The sequence below is a fragment of the Myotis lucifugus genome, unplaced genomic scaffold, assembly GCF_000147115.1.
Source record: "Myotis lucifugus unplaced genomic scaffold, Myoluc2.0 scaffold_48, whole genome shotgun sequence".
NCBI classification, from domain to species: Eukaryota; Metazoa; Chordata; class Mammalia; order Chiroptera; family Vespertilionidae; genus Myotis; species Myotis lucifugus.
The window spans coordinates 2,476,424-2,497,191 of record NW_005871096.1 but is presented as its reverse complement, the minus strand read 5'-3'; the positions used below and the strand labels follow the sequence as shown (position 1 = coordinate 2,497,191).

The following is a 20,768-nucleotide window of genomic DNA, read 5'->3' as shown; positions in this document are numbered from 1 at the left end:
ATATGTCCACATGCTACAAAAGTTTCATGGAAGCTATATCATTAACAGCCAAAATGTGGAAAGATTTCAAATGCCCACTGGCAGGAGAACTGATAAGCAAATTGTGATGCATTGACACAAGGGCACACCACCGAGCCATAAAAAGGAACAAGCTATGGCTACTTGAGAGAAGATTGCTCCTCTGTCAAGAAAAGGGGGAAGAGTTTCTTGCATCAATAAAGTTTCTTATCCAACGTGGTTTTAAGATTCTATGAATTAGTAGGGTCTATCTAGAAATGTCCTGGCTATGTTTCTTAAAATCTGGCCATAGTCCCAATGTTTTTGTCTGGAGCAGAATGAGGATGGAGAATGAGAACAGTACAAGGGATTCAATTTTCAGGCCCCGTCTTGAACTACAAGCTCAGAGGACAAAAGGTCTCTGACTTGTGTTTGTGTTTACAAGAAATTTGTTTGTTTCTATACTTTATTCTTTTTTTTTAATCCATTGGCATCGAATTAAAGTGTTAATGTTTTCTGCTGATTATTTGTGAGCTTCTAAAGAAGAACATCATGGAAGAGTAATGAAACAAAAAAAATCTCAGAGATCTCATGGAATTGCAGAAGTTAATGAGAGTAATAAGCTCTGAAAATAAGCTTACAATAGGCTTATTTAAGCATAAATTTAAGTTAACTTTCTAGAGAACTGGGTTTAGATACTTCACCTCTGTTTCAGTTCTATAAAATATAAATGAGAGATAATTATCCCTGCTATATTTATCCCATATTGTTCTATGGGATTAATTAGAATCTATAGGGAAGTACTTTAAAAATGCAGAGTAATAAACAGAGGCAGAGGGTAATTTCATAATTACCATGAAAATCATGCATCAGCAATATACCTTTTTACTGACCACATAAAGGAAATGAACTAACATTTATTGGACGCCTTCTGCATGTTTGTTTTTAAGAAGGTATCCCATTTATTCTTTATAATATCATGAAGAAATTGTGATTTTTTTGTATTATAAATTGTTAATTTTCCTCATCTTGAAGTTTGTTAGTTTATTGTATCTTAAGTGTCCACGTGAGCTGCCTTTATTTCTGATATAAAGTGGGAAATCAGTCAAGCAAACAACACACCTGCTCAGAGATGTACACCTCCAAAAGCCATAGAGTTGGAAGGAAAAGAAAGGCCTTCCCTGTGCTCTTACAACTTCATACAGTCCTCTTGACAACTCTCCATTTCTTTCAAAAGCCAGGCCATGCTGGTTGCTGGCCAAGGATATGTAGAAATATAATCAGGTGGACCATGAATAAATTTTTTAAAAGATTAAAGGAAGGATTTAAAAAATGGCACATACTTCATAAATACAAATGCATATTTACTTTTTAATCTTTTTGTCAGATCAAGGTCTTTTTAAAAAGATAAATTGTGAGTATACTGATTAGAATTTTGTCTGGTCTTTCAGGTACAAACCTCACAGGAGCCATTCTGGAATTCTTTGAAGTGGCATGAAAATTTAAAGACTATTTTGGCAAGCAACTTGAATGCAATATCCCTTTTAATTTGGGGGATTGTTTCTCCTGATCTTCTGTAGTTTCCTCGCCCATAATAACTTGACAGTAATTTTTTTTCATAATACTGACTTTATGAAGTTATTTCTAAAGTGTTAAACTTACTTTCAATAGAATCAATATTTACCTCTCTGTGCTCATATTTAACAAGCCTATGTAATATTTAGTTATAAAAATTATCTCAATTAAAATTAATATGCCATTTTGGTACACACACATACACATATACTTATAAACACAATTATTAGGCTGATTTGTCAAGAAACAAAACTGACTTTATACTTGTCTGCTGGTAGCAGAAGTATGCAAGCAGATAGGACTTTTTTTCCGAGTTGCAAGCATACAGCAGGCACAGGGCATCAGAAGGCATGTGTTACAGAGGGCATGGGGCGGGGGTGAAGGTGTGTGTGGAAGTTGGCTAAGAAAGCTTTAGCTAACTGACAGGACCATTTCAGTAGCCAGGGGCATTGTTGATAATATGCTCAAGATTATTCATCCTCACCTTCCTCACTGCCCTTTGGGTTATCAGCAGCTGGTGTTGTTTAGCAGGTGGTTGGACCTGTAGTGAGTGACTGAGGACCAGGAGGAGACAGTCTTAGAAGGAGACAGTCTCTCTTTGGTACACTTCACTTAGCCTAATGTCCCCTGCATGATCTCCCTTGTATGCGGAATCTACAAAAGTTGGATACATTGAAGCAGAGAGTAGAATGGTGGTGACCAGGTGGGGAGGTAGGGAAAATAGATGTTAATCAAAGGGTACATACAAAGTTGCAGTTGTGCAGAATGACTTTAGTCTTAAAGATCAAATGTACAGCATGGTGACTACAGTGGATAATAATACTGCATTGAACCCTGGAAATTTGCTCGAAGAGTAGATTTCAGGGGCTCTTACCACATATGCAAAAAATGTAGCTATGTGAGGAGATGATATGTTAATGAGCTTGGCTGTAATAATCATTTCGCTGTGTATATGTATACAAAGGTTGTACACCTTAAATATATACACTCTACATTAAAAATGAAATAATGTGCATTTTTAAAAATACATTTTATTGGTTTTTTAAAGAGAGGAAGAGAGAGGGATAGAGAGTTAGAAACATTGATGAGAGAGAAACATCGATCAGCTGCCTCCTGCACACCCCCTACTGGGGATGTGCCCACAACCAAGGTACATGCCCTTGACCTGAATCAAACCCCGGACCCTTCAGTCCACAGGCCGACACTCTATCCACTGAGCCAAACCGGCCAGGGCATAATGTGCATTTTTTAAGAAGAATGAGCGTCTCAATGAGCACACAGCGCTGCAGACAGGCTTTTCTGGACGTGATGGCGGTGGATTCGTATCGAGAAGCACCCTCCTCCAGAGAAACCCCGCTTCCTTGGAAATTCTTTGAAGAGAGACGCGTTTTGTCCCACTATGGAGAAGTACTCAGGCCTCAAACAATTCCTCTAGGAAGAGAAAGTGTACCCATTCTGATGAAAATGTTTTGTCCCAGCTCTAGTCTGACCTTTAGGGACTCCTTTATGAAAACTTGCCTAGCAGAGCACACATTGGAAAACTCAAAATGCATGAGTTGGTAGCGAGGTGACTATGAACAGTAGTTTGCTGGTATTAAGTACCAGTAATACAGCTTTTATAGAAGAACCTAAGATGCCCTAAAATCATTGCTTATATGTAGCAAAACGGAAGCCTACTCTTAATATTAATCAATACCTAGAAAATCCATATTAATTTCCTCTGAACTGCACCTGCCTCTATTAGCAACCTGTGCTCTTACGTTGTTACTTTTGTTTTCTATGTGTTTCTGTGATCATAACCCTTTTCTCCCTGCCACCTCGTTAGAGGAATATCTATAAACATGTTATCTGTGCACCCCAAAATTGAGGTACACAGATCAGTTAAAAAGCAAAATGTTTGCACAGTCTGGAAAATGGTGTTAGGTGTATGCTCATTTATAACAATAAAAGGACAAGATTAAGAGAGATGGGAAATGGGGATCTTTCCAGTGTTTTTCTTATAAATCGCTGGCTGTTTTGTGTGTGGGATTGTTCTGCGCTTGAAGGATAAAGACGTCGTGAGGCTGAAAAGCCCCCAGGAGAAGCTGTAGTACAAAATCGAAGCTGCTTTTTCCTGGAAGACCAGCTGCCACGTCATGGCTCTGAAGTTTCCATATTTGCTTTGACCTTTCGAGGTCTGTTCTGAGTGCTTTTCTGTCTGCTGTAGATTTTACCTGGAGACAAAATTGTCAATATACTTTCCATCACATTTTTGGTTTCTGGCTGGGAAATATTATAGCATGCTTTATTCTTAGGAAAGCGATATATATCTGCTTTCCAGAACATTGTTCCCCAAGGTAAACGTGTCTGTACTCTTCGTACTTTTGCAGCAGTTGCTATGAATCCTTTGCTGTTATAACTGGGTGAACAGCTGTCAGGAGCTGTTACCTCTTCCTAACGGGTTCTCTCCCCATTTTCTTCTCCTTTGATGTTTGTGGAAACAGGGGTAGGGGGAGATTTTTGAGCCTATTTACAAAGTAGGAGCACTTTCATCTCTGAATAAAATATTTAAATTTGTTAATAATGTTACTGTGACAAGTAAGTATAGAAAATTCCTTGAGTTTCTGGAATCAAGACTAATCATGAGGCACTCAGTCAAGAAATGCACCAGGCATTGTGAGGGATACAAAGATGAGTGTAAGGTGGCTTTGTCGGTCTCTACCATGATTGGGAGGTAAGACATGTTCTACTTAGATAGAGCACAGACTCTGCCCTGCAGGTGATTGGTTGGCAGAGGGTAAAGCACTAAGTGTTAGCGTGCTCAAAGGAGCAGAATATTTGAACACAGGAGACTCCCGGGGAGACATAGCTGGAAGTAGTGCCTGTGATACTAGCTAGGATGTCTATAGGCAAAAATGTGGGTGGAAAGTTATGCCTGGCTATGGAATAAGGCAGGTGGAAAGCAAAGTGCTTAGCACAGTGCCTGGCAGATGGCAAGCAGTCATTACACATTCCAGACGATCCCAACGATGATGATGACAGGCTATGTGTCACTGAGGTCTGGAGCACAGGCTGTGGGTTCTGACGATTTGGTTCTGAATCCCAGTTCTGCCATTTGCCAGCTGTGTGACTTCAGGCAAGTTTGTTACATTTTCTGTGGCTCAATATTATTATTTGTAAAGGGAAGTAATGCTAATGCTTACATTATAGGGTTGTGGGGAGGATTAAATTAATACCCATAAAGCATTTAAGTACCAGTCATATAGGATTACAGATAGTGTGGGTATAGATTGAGAAAAGCTTTGAAAGCACAGAATTTTTGCATTCATTCTGTAAATGAATGCTTTTTCAGTCAGGTTATTTGTCCAATTAAACATTGGTTTGAAAAAAGAAAGTTATATATATATATATATATATATATATATATATGCCTAAGCGACATTACGACCAAACAACTAGAATGACTGGAACGACCGGTGGACCAGTCTCTATGCCACACACTGACCACCAGGGGGCAGACGCTCAACGCAGGAACTGCCCCCTCATGGTCAGTGCGCTCCCACAGCCAACCTCCCCCGGTTCCTCCCGCATCCCTCCCCCCCATCCAGCAGGCCCTTGTCCAGCAGCTGGCAGGCCCCCAGGCCCCGGCCAGCCTGGCCCTGATCGGGACTGGGCGAGACAGCCCTGATAGGCCTTGATCACTGGCCGGGCCTAGGGACTTCACCCATGCATGAATTTCGTGCACCAGGTCTCTAGTTATATAATAAAAGAAGTGAGGAATTTGACAAGTAATAAATTAAGAGTTTAGGGTGCAATATATACTCTTAACCAAGACAGTACATAATAATGGTGTTTTTTGTTTGTTTGTTTGTTCTTTTTGCATTATCAGAATATTTTGGCTCAAAATATTTTTTGTTTTTTTCCTATTCCCATGATATTGGGTTATTAGCATCTTAGTATTCAAAGGAACACTGCTTCCATCAGAAGCCAAAACAATGGTCTGTTGAACTGGAAGTTGAGATTTCCATAGGCCATTTTTAAGCTTTTGATGACACCAGACCCACAGAGAAAAGATTACTGCTTGGCAAGTGATTGATCCTGTTTATCAATGGAAAATAGTATTATTGCTACACAATGTGTACAGGAAGGAGTACAGTGATAATAATACTTCTGGACCCATTACCAAGTGAGTGCAAAGTTTTAGAGGAATCTTTGACACCCAAGCCATACCCATGGAATCACTGGACACAAGCAAGAGCCTGAGTCAAGTGGTAATCTTCTAATCTCTACAAAGCTCTTGGCTAAATGCCATTTTCTTTTTGCTCCATAATAGAGAATATGAAATCCTTGCCAATAATATTTGGTATATATTATCTTCCTTGAAACATTACAAATATTTTGTAGACTTGTGAGCAGTCCCAATAACATGAATTTAAAAATGTGTATGTGGAAGTGGTGATTTGTTCCTAAATTTTCCATCACAATTGGCAAAAATTATTATTTCTCTACATAAAGGTAGTGTTGCCCTAGCTGGTTTGGCTCACTGGATAGAGCGTCAGCCTGTGGACTGAAGGGTCCCAGGTTCAATTCCAATTAAGGGCACTTGCCTGGGTTGAGGGCTTGATCCCCAATAGGGAGCATGCAGAAGGCAGCCAATCAATGATTCTCTCTCATCATTGATGTTCTATCTCTCTCTCCCTCTCCCTTCCTCTCTGAAGTCAATACAAATATATTTAAAAATAAATAAATACATAAATAAACAAAGGTAGTGTTAATGGATGGGAGAGGGGCTCACCTGGAGGTGGTTGCTGCTGGAGGTGGGATTTTTGCGATATCCTGAGAAGAGGAATATTCTGAGACTCCCACGGGAGAATAAATGATTTTTATTTGCATGAAATTCAATCCCTGAGGTTTCAGAGTTCCATTTCCCTTAGTGCAGGCAGAGAAGGAGTGTTGCTGGGGTTTCAGTAGAGCTAAAATCAGAGCCAGTGTCCAGGGTTTCCTTTCTATGTTGGAGCTGGGTCCAGGCCAGCACCCGGGAGCTTAGCTTGTTTCCCTGCTGCAGTCCATCAGTCCTTTGTGTGTGTGGGTCTGCAGAGCCGTATGGCTCTGGAGGAAACGCAGGTAAATGTCAGGAAACCAGGAGCACAGGAGCAACCACAGCAGCAAGACAGATTGTTCCTTTGTGGAGATGATATAGTCCCAAATTTCGGCATGCTTGCAATGGCTATGCCTGTTCTGGCCAACCACCTCTGTCCTCAGGTGTGATTTACAGACAAGTACCTCCCCCAGGCCCCCAGGTTTACTGGGCATGCGCCTATCTTCCCCTTGTTGGATTCCTTTCCCAAATGTTTTGAAGGGAAAAGATTGGGCAGTGTGAAATTGTGCTTCCTTATGAAGCTTCCCAAATGATATGCCTGTAATATCTGGTCTCCTCCCTTTGCTCCTTTCCTATCCTATATAATAAAAGCGTAGTATGAAAATTGTCCCCTCACTTGGGAGTTCTTCCGGGAGTTCGACCAGGGGGAGGGGCTGGCCGGGGGAAGGGAGGGAGGCCCCAGTGACAGCAGGTGGCTGGGGGAAGGGAGGGAGTACCCGGCCGGCCGCTGCCAGCCGCTAGGGACCCTACCAGTGCATGAATTTCATGCACTGGGCCTCTAGTTATTAAACACTAGCCAATCACAACAGTATCAGTAGGACAATCACAATTCAGATTATAAATGAAAGTTTTCTGACATTACTTAGACTTTCCACACATGGACATCAGTCTACATCTAAACATTTTTTGTACTCATCTGCTTTGCCAAATTGTCCTTGATGTCTCGTATGGAAAAAAAGGCAATATGCATTCTAAACGTCACAAAGATGCTAAAAAGGAGCAAATGGATGAAACGCATTTCAATACGTCTCTTGGAAGATTATTGAAAAAGTTTGGGCAGAATTAGAGATGCTTAGATTACAAAATGAAAGAAACAAACTAGCTCCCGAGCTTTTGCATATGTTGTAAGTAGCACACGAAGTACAATTGCAACATGTATTTTGCAGTTTCTGAAGCTTTGTTACCATCTTCATACTAAAGCATAATCACCAATATCCCAGCAGCTCCTCCATTTTTCTCTTCAGGTGCTGGAAATTTGAGCACTGCTCAGCGAGGTCGTACCTTCTGGCCTGCTCAGCATTGGCATGCTGTCAACCTATAATACCTGCAAAGTTGTATCAGGATATATGACTTATCCTTGGAGTTTATTGTTGCATCAGTGTGTGAATACTTTTCTCACTGGTTGAAAGTACACTTTGCTGCTTGTGTTATACCAATCGTCATTTAATCTGAAGTGCAGGGAGAGACCATGAAAGATATTCATCATTATTCAATTAAAATAGGCAACTCAAAAATAAAGAACTGGAATGCCATTTCCTTGTGCTTCTAATACCTAGTTGTGCTTGTTAAAGAAAAGTGACATGGGGTATAGCTATCACTCGGTAGATTGTACTGTTGTAATTAGGTAGTTATTAATCATAGGAAAGAGGAAAAGGAAGGCCAGACATTATGTCATCTGGGCAGCTTCACCAGGAAACTGCAGTTTTACACTCCTCAGGAAACTACCCACCCATTCCCTGCAAAACACCATTCCCTGGGAGGAGTGGGGTCTAACAAGGGAGAGATAAATGCGTGTTCAGTAAAGTTGGGATGACACAGGGAAGGTGCCTGCCAGTCAAACCTGGGAACAGAGATCGGCTTTAACTCTGATGGGGAACATAAAAATACATTTTTTGGGGGAGGGGAGGCTAGCAATCTGAATCTGTGCCAGTAACCTGCCTTCTAACGCACACACTCTTGCTAGCCAATAATTAACTCCATTTGTGAAAGAATGTAGGAGGCTACCAGCCTGACTCTGTCCCTAGTTAATCAGTATCTCTAATGCACGTTCTTGTTAGCCAATAATCAAGTCACTGCCCCTTCCTTAATTATCTGGTCTTGCAAGAACTATTTACCTAAATACTCCCATTTTGCAGAGGCCATAAACCATGAACCATACACAACCCCTGGAGGGGGTTATAAGCGCTGGCACCAGGCCAGGCCTGTAGGTGTGCTCTCAGCTCCCCCATCCCAACACACAGGGCTTTTTGCAAAGCCTGCAAAAGGTCCGGAAGTCTGATCCATATTTGGGGGACAAAGAAACCGAAGCGTATAAAGGGAAAGCTTCCTCCATACTGGGGGACTCGGGATTTGGAGAACTGATCCCCTGAGTCACTGTACTAGTATATGTGAAACATCCGAAAATAAATGGGTTTATCCTGAATCTCTGAGTACTCCTGTGTATTTTTCGGTCGCCTGGTAAATCTTTAACAACTCTACTGGAGAACCTTCCCTGAGTCAGTTGGGGCTCTTCCTGCATCCTGCACCCACCTGGTCACAGCTGTTTTCTGGATGATGCTCTCACGGGGGCGGTGAGGTCTTGGGGATGCTAGCTTTGCCTTTGTACCCCAGCCCCTGGCACAGACAAGTGCTCGGTAAATCAGGAAGCAAGGGAATAGAAGGGTGGGGAGGGAGCAAAGAAACATCTCTGGTAGGATTGGAGAGGATCTGAACCGTAAGCACCTGGCATAGGCCTGGGCATGGAGCAAAGCCCACTCCCTTCCTGTCGCCTCCACAGGAGCCTGGACTCCAGCCTGGACTTCTGCCTCATCCTATTTGCAGCTGGCTCAGGGGCAGTCTCCATACCCGCAGGCCTGAGTCTGTCGCCCATTGGATGCAAGGTAATTATACCAGGATGCAGACATGCACTTGACTTCATAAGGAGCTAGTGTGTTTGGGAGAAAGGCCTCCATTCTCAGAAATCCCCGGGACTGTGCAAACTTGCAAGGGCCTGAGGGCTGACCTTGAGCAGGGGCTTTCAAATGGTATTCACAGTGAATACTTTCTGCAAACAAAGCCTTACCTGAGGCCATTCTAGAAAACAGATGAAAACTAAGCCACTTGGGGCGAAGTGGTGGGTGTTGAACTCAACTGGGAGTCAGGGACCAGAGTCCCCTTTCCCCTGTAGCCCTAGGTCCTGGGGAGATGGGGGTTGGGGTTGGTCCTGGCGGTGGGATGGGGCAGCCAGGAGAGAGGGAGAGCCCTGGGGAGAGCCCAGTGGCTGACATTTACTAACGGGTACAGAGGGGCTTCAATATTTTCAGAACTGCGTGTTCATGCCCATGTGGCTGGGCCAACGACCTAATCTTTCACAGCAAGAAGTCAGTCTATACAAACAAAAATGAAAAAAAAATATTCTTGGAAAAAATCATAATGACTTAAACCTTTAATATTCTCACAGTTGTTTTTTTTTTATCTTGAAGGGATATTTTAGGGGAAGTATCTCTTGTCTACAGGAAATATTTATATGAATTCAGCAATTCCATCAACTTTTCTTTTTTTTATTTGTGAAATTCAAGTAAAATTAAATTGTATCCAAAATATGATTGTTATGGTTTTATAAAAGTATCTCTACCCACCTGTTTATCACTCATGCTTCTCTTTTTGTATTTGCATATTAGTTGTCCACAGTGATGTTCACCTGATGTGATAGGTTATTCTGGTTGGTGGGATTGGGGTTGTTTTTTCACTTTCATCTTTGGGATTTCAGCATGTTTTACTGAATTTTTTTTTTTTATTAAATCTTTATTGTTCAGATTACATTTGTTCCTCTTCCCCCCCCCCCCATGACTCCCCTCCTCCCAGTTCCCGCCCCACCCTCCGCCCTCACTCCCCACCCACTGTCCTCATCCATAGGTGCACAATTTTTGTCCAGTCTCTTCCCACATCTCCCATTCCCCTTTCCCCCCCAAGAATAGTCAGTCCATTCCCTTTCTATGTCCCTGATTCATTATAATCACCAGTTCATTCTGTACATCAGATTATTTATTCACTTGATTCTTAGATTCACTTGTTGATAGATGCATTTTTGTTGTTCACAATTTGTATCTTTACCTTTTTCTTCTTCCTCTTCTTAAAGGATACCTTTCAGCATTTCGTATAATACTGGTTTGGTGGTGATGAACTCCTTTAGCTTTTCCTTATCTGTGAAGCTCTTTATCTGACCTTCAATTCTGAATGATAGCTTTGCTGGATAAAGTAATCTTGGTTGTAGGTTCTTGGTATTCAGCACTTTGAATATTTCTTGCCATTCCCTTCTGGCCTGCAAAGTTTCTGTTGAGAAATCAGCTGACAGTCGTATGGGTATTCCCTTGTAGGTAATTGAGTCTCTTTCTCTTGCTGCTTTTAAGATTCTCTCTTTGTCTTTAACCCTTGGCATTTTAATTATGATGTGACCTGGTGTGGGCCTCTTTGGGTTTCTCTTGTTTGGGACTCTCTGTGCTTCCTGGACTTGTAAGTCTATTTCTTTCACCAGGTGGGGGAAGTTTTCTGCCATTATTTCTTCAAATAGGTTTTCAATATCTTGCTGTCTCTCATCTTCTGGCACCCCGATAATTCTGATATTAGTGCGCTTGAAGCTGTCCCAGAGGCTCCTTACACTATCTTCGTATTTTGGGATTCTTTTTTCATTTTGCTTTTCTGGTTGGGTGTTTTTTGCTTCTTCGCATTTCAAATCTTTGGCTTGATTCTTGCGCTCCTCTGGTCTGCTATTGGGTATAACATTCTTTATTTCAGTCCGTGTATGCTTAATTTCTAGTTTCTTTATCATAGCATCGAGGGTCTCATTAGTTTTCGTGAGGCTCTCCTCAAGTTTATTGCAAGCCCTCAAAATTGCGTTTTTTAGCTCTATATCCTCCATTTCTGTCATGTTTTTTTGTCTCCGCATTTTTTATGCTTTCTTGGTGCACCCCCTTGTGGTCTTTGTGCGCAGTCTTGTTCTAGTTAAGCCTTGATTGTTGTAGTTAATACTAGAGGGATTTGACCACCAGGCTGACTGGCTGTGAGAATCAGCTGTGTCTGCCCGGAAAACTTCTGTCCTCTGGGGAGGCGCTAATCCAGCCTTTGCCTGAGGCGATCCGGCAAATGGCTGTGGGAAGGGCTTGGGCGGGGCAGGATCAACAGGGCGGGCGAAGGGAGCAGTTATGACTGCTCTCAGTCCCGTTCCCAGAGGCTCTGCTTCTCAGAACCCAGGCAACCGCTGCAAACCTCGGAGAGAAAGCTGCCCTCACGTTCCAACTGATGCTAGACAATCCCACTTCTCCCGTTTGAGTCTGAGTCCCTAGAGACTCGCCCGGATCTGGAGCTCAGAGTCTGAGACTCCCTCCTGATTGAAAACGACAACCGCGCCCTCAGCCACCAGCTCGCTTTGCGCGCGCACCTCCGCACCTTTAAATTTTCCACACTGCGCCTCCTCTGAGCCTCGGAATGCTGTTGTCTTTTCTTCTAGTTGAAGAGTCTCTCCTCAGCTAGCCTTCCTGTTGTTCTGGGTGATGTCCGTTCCGTCTTTTAGTTGTATTTTTGAAGTGGTTGTTTGCGGCAGCAGTCTCCGGTGTTTACCTACGCCGCCATCTTGGTGGTCTCCCTACTGAATTCTTTATAATAAACAGATACCAGTTTTTATTTTAGTGTGATTTTTTTCTTAAAAAGAAATACGTGGACAGGCTATGCATGGATACTGCTCCTCGGGCGAGTGGGGGAGGGCGGGGGCAGGCTGCTCGTGCAACTGCTGCTTCTTGGAAGAAATACAGGAAGAAAACATAGCAATGACCTGTTCATTCAACAAATATTGATTGAACAACTTGATGCCAAATTGCCATGTTTACTGGTAACTTTAGATTTTTGGTTACTACACCCACCATGTAAATCTTTTCTCCTAGGTTTCCCTGCAATTATTGTATGCTGCCAGTAGGTGGTAGTAGACACAGCAGTATTTCGGAGGTTGTTTATTTATTTATTTACTTATTTATTCATTTTATTTATTTATTTATTTATTTATTTATTTTTGCCCAGGTCTCAGATAAGACTTTGGATTCCAGATTTGTAAGTTCTCATTGACAACTATTTTTGTTTTGTTAATTATGTCTATTGTATATATGTTTTAAATCCCACAAGGTATTATTTAAGCCCGTCAATATTGATTTAACTTTATCTACCTTTTTGGCATTCTTTATTCTTACTTTATTTATTCCTTTCATCTGGGATAGTTTTTCCTCTGCCTGATGAACTTTTAATGTTTATTTTGAGGATGGTGAAGCTGGTGAGAAATCCTGATACCTCTTCGTGACCCCAAATCATCTTTATTTTGTGTTCCCTTCTGAAGGGTCTTCTAGCCTAGTGCTTCTTGCTCCACTTCACATAATTGTGTCTTTTCCGCTGGCTACTTTAAAAATGTTCTCTTTAACTTCATTTTTTCACCAGTTTGGCAGTGAGCACTCAGGGGTTCTTAGAGCTCCTTGAGTCCGTGGCTTGATGTCTTTTGGAAACATTCAGCCATTATTTCTTCAAGTATCACTTCTGCTTTTTCCTCTCCTTTCCTCCTAGGACCGGAATCTCACACGTGTTACACTTTTACACAGGGCCTCACATTTCTCCAATGTTCTTTCTCTGTATTTCCCACCCCATGTCCTTTCTACCCCATGTGTATTCCCTACAAAGCTAAATTCTAGCTCCTGAATCCTCTTTTCTGCTCGCACAAGTACCCTCTTACTTCTGAGCAGAGCGCCCGGCAGGATGTCCTTGCAGCATGTGGAGGGAAGAGCAGAGGCTCCGATCCTAGAGGCTGCCTACCAGTCCTGGCCAAGGTAATAAACTGACACTGAGCTCTCCCGCACAGTTTTCAATAGCAATTCAGGGAAGTACAGGAAATTGTGTTCAGTTATAAAAACCTGAAAAATACTGACAAAATACTGACACTGGAGGGAAGAAAATTAAACACTTAATTTACAAAGTACCTTATATAGGCAAAGTATAGTTCTGGGAGCCTACCTTCTTAGTGTTTGGAAACTGAAGTTTACCACTTATTAAAGAATATGACCTAAAATGACAATTTGCTCTCAAGTGGTTTAGCTATAGCTTTCTGTGGTGGGCATATATTGACTAACTGCCCAGCTCCTGAACCAATAAATTCTCCCTTTGCTATGGAAACTTATGACAACCCTAGTCCCCAAAGCCACATAATGAAATCCTTGTTCAGTTGATTTGGCAGTAAGAAGGCATTTGGCTCAAGTGTGACTGATAAGATTCTTCCTCCAGGCAATTGTAGGTGAATCTGAGCTTCTTTTGAGCATACTAGTAGTTGATCTAACCATGAGAACTCTGAGTTAGCCAAGTTCTGGCTGCCACGTGAACTGGAAAGCCATCTATGGAGAGAGGGAGATAAAGAGAAAGTCCAGAGAGGAGCAGGCTATGGGGTGTAGTGAGAGAGCTTTCTAATTCCTGTAAAATATCCATGTGTCCATATAATAAATCCTATGCCCTCAGTCTGGCTCAGCTATTTTTTTTCCCTTTTTTCTTAAGGTATCTTGAGTTGGCTTCTGTTGCTTGCAACGATAAGCCACTAAGAAAGGATATTCATGACATTTAAAATACTATTCTATTCAGAGAATATCTCAATTTAATTAAAGAGACTATATAATGAAAAAAAATAGTGCCCTTAATTGCTTATTCCCTTTCTGATTCATTTAGTCACTTCCATATTCTTATTTTCCCTTCCATTCTCTGAGTTTGGCACTTTTGACTGACCTTCTTCCTCCTATCTCCCACCTCCCTGACTAGTAAGATGATTAGAAGAGAAATAAAATCTGAAACTCAAACCATGTGGCTTTGGACTAGCCAAACACGGAAGTCAATGAGAGACAATTACATTTCATGACATAAGTGAGGTTCTAGTAAGGCTTCAAGGTAGTCTGTTCCTAAGCCTGGGCGCTGGGAGCAGGGGTGGGGTGGGGGGACGGTTGTTATGTCTTAACAGCACAATCAAAGCTACGCTACAGGGAGAATGCCTGGCCTCCATGTCAAATGACAGACTGCCAACGTCTCTTCCACAAAGTAATTGGTCACACTGATAAGTATATTATTGTTAATATAAAATACTGTAATAGGCAGCCATGTTAGAGAATAGTAAGACGCTAGGAAAATTCCAGGACAAGTGGAATAGGGAAACTAAGACAGATAGTTAAACAGCAGTTTTCAGCCACCTAGTATTAGTAAATCCTATCTTCTCTAAATTAAGGACACTTTAAGAGTAAATGGTTTGCACTTCTCCTCCCCAACCAGAGGATAAATAGCTTAAATCACCCTTCTCAGGGGGACAGATAATGGAAATTTAATTAAGTGCTATTGTCCAACCACACCCAAGGACAGACAAATTAAGAGAGTAAATCTCATTTTGATACATCTGCATAAAGCTGATGAATGTCTTACTGATCTGCCACTCAGAACTCCCCTAAACTCCCAGCCTTTAAAACCTCCTTGAAAATTAAGGTCCCAGCATGCTCTCCCTCCAGGGAGCACTCCTGTGCCATTCCCTTCCCCCTTTCCCTCCCCACCTCCCTGGCTTGTATCCTCTCCAGGGGTGGGCAAACTTTTTGACTCGAGGGCCACAATGGGTTCTTAAACTGGACCGGAGGGCCGGAACAAAAGCATGGATGGAGTGTTTGTGTGAACTAATATAAATTCAAAGTAAACATCATTACATAAAAGGGTACGGTCTTTTTTTTTTTTTAGTTTTATTCATTTCAAACGGGCCGGATCCGGGGCCGTAGTTTGCCCACGGCTGCAACCTCTAAGGGACCCCAAGAGGCTTACAACCAGGAGAGCAATGGGCAGTGGCCGCTCGTCCAGAGCTAACTCCCTGATCCTGCCTCCAAGGCCCCCTTTTCCCTGACTTCCCAGTGAGCTGAGGCAGCCCGGCCTAGGCTCTCCTGTTGCTTCTTCCACGCCCTTCCTTGTTTCCCTGCCCTAAGTGTGCTTTTGCTGCTGTCAATAACTTCTCGCTTGCTTTTCTACACTTTGTCTCTTGATTGAAATCTTTCCCTCAAGAAGACAAGAACCGAGGTCTCATTGTCTCCTGGTAACAACCAGAAACCTGAAGTAGCAATGGCAGATTCAGAAGTCAGTTAAAAAATCGGCACAGGAATATTTATTGCAATTGACTTTTATATAAGGAGAGAGGAGAGATAGGAGCAATTTCTTGTTGGCACAAACTTTATTTAAAACGATAACTGATGTATATTATTGCCAATATCTACTTCATCATTTTCATAAGAAAAAAACAGTTACCATCACTTCATGTATTATTTCTAACCATTCCTTTTGTATTATTGCATTAAAGCTACTTTTATTCATTTAGGCCAAGACACAAATTGTGACCACAAAAGCTTTCAACAGGAAATGTTTATACCCTAAATAATTCAGGCAGCAGTAGAATTTAGTTTCCTTTCAATAATTTAGAGGTGGCACTTAAAGGCACCAAATAATCCACCCATGAATTGAGGAGCAAAATTTTGGTGCATGATTTTTGATATTTATTTATCATTATTATTTCTTTATTGATTAAGCTACTACATATGTGTCCTTATTCCCCCATTGCCTTCCCCCCACCTCCCCGCTCATACCCTCACCCCCCTGGTGTCTGTGTCCATTGGTTATGCTTATATGCATGCATAATTTTTGATATTTAAATCTTAGATGTCTTTCCTCTTTTATTCCAGCATAAAGAATCTGAAAAGAATTCTTTGAGAAGAAATGGATTATGATTAGATCCTTAAAATATCAGCTCCTAGCTGAGTTCTCAGCAAGGAGAGAGGTGAACAATTATAGGCCCATATAAGGCCCAGCAAACCTAAGTCCTGTTATACCTTTCCTGCAAGACTCACTTCTCATAAATCATTTCTATTTTTTTTTGACACCATGTATTTCTTTTATAAAAAAGAAACACTGTCCCCTAGAATGTTTGGTATATTGCTCATAAAAGAAATTACTGATGTCGCAATTAAAAATGCTTTTGGTTTTAGGATAATAAAATAAACTTGTTCAAATACACTAGGGTCATGATAAAGCTTTTGGTCCAAGCATTTTAAATACTATACTTACTAGGAGATGTGGATAAGGAAGTCAGAGTTCCTCCCCTTGACCAAGCCAATCAAGGCATTTGCTTGAATCTTTATGCAAATTGAGTTGTGTGGCATTAAAACAACAACATTGTTTTAACAAAGCATAATTAAAATAAAGTTCAGCTACTAGGATAAGGAATACTTTAAATTAACAAATTTACATAATAAAGTGGTTTGGTTTAGAAAGTTTGTTTTTGTAATATAGTTTTATTAAATACATAACATTAAAATGAAAAGAGATAAGTAAATTAAATGCTTATAAGCTTATTACATTTACTAGCTGATTAAATGTCAGTAAATAAACAGGTAATTTACCACTTCATAACTTTATTAAAAATACTTCCAAAGAGAACAGTTGCAACTGGCTTTTTAAAATTTATTATTGTTATTGATATTTAACTTGCTGTTATATTTCCTCTGTTATTATTGCCTTTTTATTACCAGCAATATTTCTTTTTATTTAAAATAAAACTTTAATGAGGTATAATTGCATACAGTAAAGTTCAGATTTATGCCTATTGACAACAGTATACACCTGCCTAACTACCACCCCAATGGACATAGCGCATTTCCATCCTTCCAGAAAGTTCTCTGGTGCCCCTTCACTGCATGGTGCTCCTGGATTCCCCACCCTCCAGAGCCTGCATCTACAGATCTTATTTCTATTGTTTTTGGTTAGTTTTGCTTGTTCTAGAATTTTTTTATACATAAAATCACACAGTAATTTTTGTGTGTGTGTGTCTGCCTTACTTCATTTAGCATAATGCCTGTGAGATCCATCCATGTTATTGCATGTATCAGTAGCTCATTCCATTAATTTCCCTAGTTGTATTATGTGGTCTGAATACACTGCGGTTTGTTTATCCAGTCTCTTTTTCATGGACGTTTTTGTGTCTCCAGCTTTTGGCTTTTGTGATATTTAATTTAGTTTAATTATTTATTAAAATAATTTTAATTCTGAAATAATTTCAAACTTAGATTAAAAATTACAAGAACAGCACAAATAATCTAGCTTTCCTTTTGTCGTTTAGGATTTAGTTGATGCCACGAGGTTTCATTATCCAATTGCCTTGCTGTATATTTCCTATAAACAAGGACATTCTCCTACCCAATCACACTACAACCATTAAAATGAACATTAATACATTATCACCATAGAATTACAGATCCTCTTTAAACCTCACAGTTTTCCTAAGAGTTTAAACCAAGGTTGCATACTGCAATCTATTTAATGCCCTTCAATCATAAACAGTTCCTCACTCTTTCCTTGCCTTTTCTGATCTTAATATTTTTTGAAGATTAGTGCCAGTTATTTTGTAGAATTTCCTCAATTGGGATCATGCCTGATGTTTTTCCATGATTAGATGCAAGTTGTGCATTTTTGGCAAGAGTATCAGAGAAATAATGCTGTGTTCTTTTCATTGTATTCTACTAGGTGGTAAACAGTTTTAATTTGCCAAGTTATTGATGTTAACTCTGATTATTTGATTAAGGTGGCATCTGCTAAGTTTCTCTGTATAAATTACTAATGTGCCCTTTTGTGATTAATAAGTATTTTGTGGAGAGGTACTTTGAGGCTATATAAATTCCCACTGCTCATCAAACTTTAATCTATTCATTTTAGCATCCACTGATATGTCTTGAGTAAATTAATATTGCTATGCCAAATTGTGATTTTCTAATTCTATCATTCCCTCTACACTTATTAGTTGAAAAATTATGCCAAAAGAAAATGCTTTCTGTTATCGGTACCCATTTATTCATTTATTGATATTAGTATGGATTCATGGATTCCTATTTTTAAAATGTCTTTTAATCTGTTACAACAGTTGTTATATATTTTGATATTCAAATTGTCATGAATATCAAATGTCTCCATCATTCTTCATGCAATTTCTTCTTTCTGACACAATGTTTCCAGGCTCACTTTTTATTTTCTGTGTCCTGACTCTAAAATTAGCCTTTCTACCAAGGAGCCCTAGAGACTTTTAGAGGAAAGACTTATTTAGAAATCAAGATCTGGACACTAGGGTGTTTACTGTTATTGGGGTGTCACTGCTCCAGACCTTCTTCTCAGTGGACATTTAGGATATATATCTGTGCATATACATATGCACATTTAAATATCTATCTATCTATCTATCTATCTATCTATCTGATATGGAATTTTTGGACTGGAACCCAGATTCTGTATTGGCTGTAGTCGAAGAATGAATCCATGGACAGAAGGTGGTATAGCAAAGGTTAAGATTTATTGAAGAACAAGTACAGACTCCCATGTGGGGAGAGGGAAAGAGTCCCACAGAATGGACTCCCACATGGGGAGGGGGAAAGGGCCCCACCGACTTCCTGTTTCCATGGTTTATAAACGCTGTTCCTGTGTCCTGATATCCCCTCTGATTGGTCAATATTCCCTTTAGAATTGGTTACTATTAGTGACTCCTGAACTCAAAGGTCAAACACCACATGGGATGTGGGATGCCCTCCTCCCTCATTGTTCTTTTCTTTCTGGGCTTTCTTCCTTCTTTATTTTGTAAATATAGACATTTTTGGCTACTTCCAGCTCCCTTGTCTTATGAAAATGTAACTGTACCTGGCTTCCTTGTGTTATGAAGATGTACCTTCTCCCAATCTGTAGCCCTATGTTTTTTTTTTCCATGGACCCCAATTCTAAAAATTCCCTAAACCTGCCCATATCCCCCTAAAATTCCTGTTTCATAACTATCATCTATCCATGTTCATATTGATACCTACAATTCCAGTTCAGCAACAAGTACTAGTATTCATTCTAATTTTCCCCTTTCTACATTTGTAACTCTCTTGTCTGGAGAAACATATTTCTTAGTGAATTCATTCTTCCAGTATGTTCCCAATCTCCTCTTGCCACTATTACCACTCCCTACTCCTTATAGTGTCTGCAATATCCATTAGCACTTGATTTATCATTTTTTAAAATTCATTACCATTATACCCAGAGCAAATCTTTCAGCGTACCATTAAAATAAAAAATTTATATTCCAAGACACAAAAGGATTCACAAGATTATGTTCTGCTAGTTAGTTAAAAAGAACAGAAATCTTGTGTGTGTGTGTGTTGGGGGGGGGGGGTTGCTTAAGCTGCACATTTTGAAATAGATGCCACCTGTTACTTTAAAATCAGAAATGTTAATCCTTCACCGATTGCTATTAATATATAATAAATCATTCGCTCCCACTACTGATTGCACCAGAATATTTTCTTCTTGGAGGATATATAAACCAATTTTCAGCCTGGGTCATATCTCCCAATAAAAGAGCGAAGGTATGAGATTTCAGGCTCAAGATAATTTCTGTTTACATCCTTATGGTTTTCCCTCACTTGATCTGGCTGTACTTATGTGATTTTGGTTGTTTCATGTCACAGCATATCTCTCTAGTCTGTACAATGTCCTTCATCACTTCCTGGCTGTAAATAAACTGTCACTGTTTATAACCCTTCACTTACAAATTGCCCATTTAGTTGTGTGGAGCTGATAGATTTGCTTGTGAGATCACTGCTCCTTATCTGGAACCACTACCGTTTCCCTGCGCTCTGAAGATTCCCAGTGTCTCAAAGGTGGGCTGGGAGTATCCCGTGACCCATGATGATGGGACTCAGGGCACAGAGGTGGGGTGGGGCAGGACTAGTTAGTACATAACTTGCTATTAAATTTTCCCATGTACTCTACTATTTGTAGGAAGACAAAAGAGATAATAGAAGTAAAAGTCTTTGAAATTCATAAAATGATTTCAAATATACTATTATTATGTAATGATCGGAAAAACTTTCCATTCCAAGTTTTCTTAAGTAAATGCTCTAAGAAAAAGAAGAGGGGAATTTATTCCCTTGTTTTTAACAGGGAGACTTTTTAATCTTTATTCTCCTTAAAATACCTGAGCACTTATCACTTTCTCCTTTATATTCTCACTAGAGGCCCGATGCACAAAATTTGTGCAAGAGTAGGCCTCCTTCCCCCGGCTGCCGGGACCGGCTTCCCTCCAGCACCCAGGAACTGGGCTTCCCTCCAGCCCCCGGCAGGAACCCGGAACCCAGGCTTCCCTCACAGCCCTGGCTTCATCTGGAAGGTTGTCTGGAAGGACATCCAGTCTAATTAGCATATTATGCTTTTATTATTATAGATTTTTAGCACATCTATTATTACAGATACT

General features: G+C 40.4%; 1 pseudogene; it reads left to right on the top strand.

The window, feature by feature from the left end:
• The first annotated feature begins 4,193 nt into the window (after window positions 1–4,193).
• Window positions 4,194–20,768, top strand: part of LOC102428983 — a 32,775-nt pseudogene continuing 16,200 nt past the window's right edge.